The sequence below is a fragment of the Aythya ferina genome (assembly GCF_964211825.1).
Source record: "Aythya ferina genome assembly, chromosome: 11".
NCBI classification, from domain to species: domain Eukaryota; kingdom Metazoa; phylum Chordata; class Aves; order Anseriformes; family Anatidae; genus Aythya; species Aythya ferina.
Genome location: NC_140307.1, coordinates 8,472,535 through 8,478,062, shown reverse-complemented (window position 1 = coordinate 8,478,062; position 5,528 = coordinate 8,472,535).

The following is a 5,528-nucleotide window of genomic DNA, read 5'->3' as shown; positions in this document are numbered from 1 at the left end:
CTACCATGTGCCAATGATTTTGTCTAGAGTAAGTGTGCAGGTGACAGGGAGAAACAAGCCACATGCGAGTCTTTGGTTGTGTTCACAGGCAAATTAAAAACAGCAGAAAATAGGGAGGGAGCATGAAGAAAGAGCCAGAACTGAATGGAAAAAAAAAAAAAAAAAAAAAAAAAAAAAAACAGCTCTTTGTCAGACCCATAAAGAAAATTCAGAGTAATAAAGAAAGTTCAGTCTCTTTATTCTGTGCTGCCAGCAATTTACTGCCCTAAAATGAAGGCAGTTGGCTTTAGGAGGATGAGCCTTGAAGACAGTAAAATTTCAGTACTGCATATTAGCCTGGCTCCCCTTCTCACAGTCGGAGTGTGAGCAGAAGAAAGAGGCATCAGCCCAGTCCTCCCTCGTCCCACCCCTTCTGGCTGCTGCAGGCTTAACACCAGAAGATCAGCCCGACCTGGTGAGGCTCTCCAGGGATGTCTCTAAATATGGCACAAGAAAGAGTATTTTGCTGCAATAACTGTTCCTTGGAAACATGTAGCCTTGGTCATAAGTTTCCCAAGACCACTGCAAAAGGCTTCTCTTGACCTTGGCTCATAACATCTGGCTCCAGGACAGACCCATCTGTGGCTCCCCAGAGCTGCTTTTTCAGCTGAAGACCCAGACCGGAGCCTCACTGCATTTTTCTGTATATTTCTTAATGCTAAACCCTTCCTAGCTTTGTCTGAGTTTCCTTTCTCAGTTTACCTTTCTAAAAGCTTTTGGTTTGTTTGCATTTTTTTTTCTTTTTAATGCCAGTAATTTTCAACAATAACCATTTTGAGCAAACCAACAAGAGGAAAATCCACTTAGGATCTCCAAAGAGCTTACGAAGGAGTTTTTACAAAGAGCTGACAAGAGTGGAGAAATATCTTAAAACATATTTTATGAATTCAGCAACCTGCTTTGAAATACATATTTCAGCCTTTCTCCTCCAAAAAGAGGGGTGAGAGTAAAAGAAAGATGGGGAAATGAAAAAATCATCTGTGTCGGGAGTATGGTGAATATCACTAACCAAACACTCAAGATTTAATGTACACCAGAGCCCAGAAAGTTTTCATATTTATTACAGCTATGTTGTATTCTTTGCTGTATTTTGGAAGAGCTTCCCTACATTAAAACACCATTCATATCTTCTGCCACTTTTGTTCCCATTTGTCTCTAACCAGCTAGAATTAAGCATTAAAATAAGGTACGGTTTGCACAACTCCTTTATGCCACCAAGGATTTGGCTTCTAGTGGCTTTGAGAGGATGGGGAGCAAAAGCTACAGCCCCATCTGGTCCCAGGCAGCTGAAAACTGGCGTGGTCCCTATGAGTACCAGCATTTTAGAAATTTGCCATTTGGGTCTCCGTGATGCTGTACCCAGAGGCATGTGTGGGCTCCCCCATTGTGGAGGGCAGAGCAAGGAGGTGCCACTGCCAGGGAAAAACACGAATTTCAGCATGGACAATCTGACCCTGCAGAACCTGGCTGAGACGAGCTGAGGGACACAGATTGGTTCTTCTCTGATAACCATACCCCAGAATTTATCCAGGTCTGGGGTTGGGTGCACTGTCACTTAGTATTCCCCACATTCCTCTGCTGTTGCTTTGCTGCATTTCTGCAGGGATTGTTCATGTTTTTTTTAACTCTCCATCCTTTCCTCCCAGAAAGACCTTTCTCAGCTTGTTTGTTTGCTTGTTCCCTTCCACGAGATCCTTCAACAAAATCACAATCTGTCAAAAACAAGGCGTCTGCATTTCTGAGCCCTCACTGCTTTTCCAGGTAATTTATGAAAATGGAAGAGCCTGTTTCAAGCGTAATCCAATTTGCTCTCTCTCAGCATCATAAGCACATTTGGAGCCAGATAAGACAATTATCACATGGATCTTTAATACCTGCAATTTATAGCTAAAAGGTTTATTCTGATAACTTTGTTTTCAAGTGCCATGTGCTAAAACACAGCGATGGGGGCTCTGCGGCAGTGAGACAGCAAAACACTCCCTGCAGCGTTTCAGCTGGCACATCCATGCCACCCCAGTGCAGGGCAGGTTTCTGGGGAGAGGAGATACTCAGAGCAGCAATATGTGGGGACAAATTACTTTGTTCCTTGGGAGAAAGGCATGGGGCAAGCAGGAGACAGTACTCGACTTTGTGGCGCTTGGTGGCCAGCCTAGGAGATGGCACGGAGGCACCCCAAAGCTTTCACCAGCTTTGACATGGAGGAATTTTTACAAAGCACCCAGGGACAGGGGGTTGCTACTGAAACATCTTTTCATAACCAATTTCCAGTTCCCAGATTTAACTTCCATATGTAGCCCTCAGTCTCTTGCAGAGCAGAAACTCAGGGACTTACAGCCACCCTCAGGGCTGGGCACCAAGAGGTCCATATTTTCAAGAGAGCTCAGTGAAGTTGTTAGCGAGTCTGCAAATATTTCCTTTTTATCACCAGGCTTGAATACTGATATCACAATATATTGCTGCTCATTAGAAAAAGAATCTGATTTCTAATTGAATTACTAGCTTTTCATCATTGTTTATGACTCAGGGTGCAGAACTGAAATATTCTAATTATTTCATGATAAGAAGTGAAGATAGGAATTTATTTCATTGTGTGGAATGGTCTGTGACAATGTCTATTTTCAACAGATAAGGTCTGATCTGATAGAGAATTCACTTGTTTCATTTATGTGAGTGGAGCCAATAGTTAGCCATAGAAAGCAACCAGGAAAGTCTTGAGAGAGCTAAAGGCAGGCACTTTTCAATTCAATTTAATGTGCAGCCCTTGAGCATTATTAGTGTTTGTATTTGGTCAGCAGTGAGAAATCAAGTATATTATGACCATGTGCTGTAGACTTGCAAATAAAAAAGTGATGTATTTTTGTAAGGCAAAAATTAATTATTTCAATATGTTTATAATTTTATAAAAACAAGCCGCCACAACAATTCAAGAGCCACACTAGTTCTCTTAGCTATGTATCTAGGGCACTACCCTAATTTCTTATCAATCCAAATAGAAGAATATTTTATAGGACTTAAGAGTTAAGACTCTTTGATGTTCGTGTGCTTCTTTGGAGAATTTTGCTAGGGAGATCTTATATCTAACACTATTTTAGCTATCTCTGATATATCCGAGCCATCAGAATATCGCAGCTCAGAAGGTCTGTGGTGCATTTCTTTGGGGACTTCATTAGTGGAAGATACCCTGACTCAGTATGTGAGGTGCTTTTGATGCATCATTCATACACACGATAATCAACTCTGCATCACGCGGTGGGGGTGGGGAGATATTTTGTGTAGCAATTTATAATGGCAACCCAAACAGCGCCCAAACATTTAAAGGCATTATTTGTATGTGTATAACATTAACTAAAGATTTTCAAGCAATAAACTCCTTGTATCGGCTCATACCCACATGACCAATTAGTTTTTCCTCCGTAGATAATTCGACCTGCAAATTACCCAGGATGTTTTGCTCTGAGTGCTCTGACCCATGCCTGAATCCAGAGAACAAGTCAGGGTGAGTGCAGGAGCCCAAACAGCAGCAGTGTGCGGGGTGGTGAGCAGCCAGAGGGGGTGCTTCAAAGGAAGTAAAAACCAGTCAGATTGAGAATAACCAAGGAATGAACTGAGCTGCTTGGTGGATGGTGCCTCTCCATGATGTTTTTGCCTTTTCCAAGGAACTACAATGGATTGGAGGCAAAGCAGATAAAGCCCGTATGTTAGGCTGCTCATCCCAGGGGGAGTCTCACAGATTTAGCAAGAAAGAAAAGTCTCAATGAGTAAACGATGGAATGGGAATTTTACCTTTTTTGGAAGACGATATTTGGCCCTAAGACAGGCAAAGATTATCCATTCTCTACGCTTCTTATTTATACCTTCAGGAGCTGACAGCTCTTCTAAAAGCAGACTGACGGTTTTTAGACAGTCTGAGGTTTAAAATTAGGCACTGGAACTAATAGGCTGTTATTGTCTCATAATTATATTTGACATGATGCTTTTAACTCTTCTGTGAAACATCATCCTGCATCAAATGGAGCTGGGATGCCGTAGCATTGTGCTGTGCAGTGGCAGACAGCAGCCACGCCATGCCACAGGGGTACCAAGGCTCTTTCCATCTCCCTCTGGACAATACAAAGAGGCCACAGTTCAAGAGAAAAAGCCCAGCTGGGTGAGGCCATCTCTTTTTTTCTTCCTTCCCTTGTCACAGCCCAAGGCTCAGAGCAGGCACGTTTCCATCACAGAAGTCAGGCAGGCACCAGCCTCCTGTCAGCAGAAGGAAAAACACAGGGTTGCAACTCAAATCCCCTGAGCTGCACGAGGCATTTAGGAGCTTCAGGTTTTAATTCTTTTGCCCAAGCTCCTGGAGCAGTGACCTTCAAGGCAGTGCCTTGACAACTTGTGCTTTTTAATAAAGCACAGGCTGGTGGAAGGCAGTTAATTTACATGGGGTTTCATTCTTTGAGCTCTGTCATAAGTGCACCAGCCTCGCTTATTGAATTCCCCAGTCGATAGAGCAACCAACTGCAGCACATTCACATCCAAGTGCCCAAATGAAGCACCTGTTCTCAGTTACTTGAGGATTAATTTCTCTTTTCCACTTTGTTCCCTTCCTTTCTTTCTTTCTCTCTCTCTGTTTTTGGCTTCTCATTCTTCTGGCACAGACACAAATGTTAGGAGCTCCAACTGGAGATGCAGCCACCTTAAGTAGCCCTTTTATTTGCTTTGTACTTTTTATTTGCTTTTCTTGGCTCTTTCAGCTGCCTCTCTCTGACTGCAAGCCCAATTCAAACCAATCCATGCAATCTAATGCAAGCCAAGGTGCTTTGTGTGTGGTTTGTTTGTTTTGTTTTTGTTTTGGGGGTAGAGTTGTATAAAGTCAGTCAATGAAAAAGAAAAATACCCATATTCCAAGCAGGTCTTACTGCCTTACCAGGTTCTGCCATCAGACGTAGCACCACCCAGGCAAAGTGCTTGAGCACAAGTAGCCTAAGGAGCTGAGTAGATCCCCTAAAGCCACCTCTTTACCTGGGCCATGTAGTCCCACATGTCCTCAGTTATCTCCCTGATGAAGAGAAGAGCACCCTCACCACAGCTCTTTGCAGAGCCAAGCGCACAGACTGTGGTTTGACCCAGAAACCTTTACTTTTTTTTTTTTTTTTCTCCAGCAGCTACACTGGGATAGGATGAAGAAAGAGATCTTTTTGAGTGTCTAGGGATGGTTGTTATGGGTTAATTAATGCTTCAGCAGTGGTGATATATAAGGGAGAGTTATGCATGTTTAAGGTGATTCATGCCGCCTCACTGGATTTAAGTCTAATGGGAAACTTATTTCACTGTATTTATGGGTAACGTCCGTCCACATCCCAGATATGTCCCCAGAGAGCCTTCTCTCCACGGCCATCCAACTCCTATGAAGAAATATGGACTCCTCTGTACCCATCTTGGCCGTAAATTTGCAATTAAGAGAACGGTTCATTTACTCCTTGGTGATGCCAAGGCGCTGCTAACCC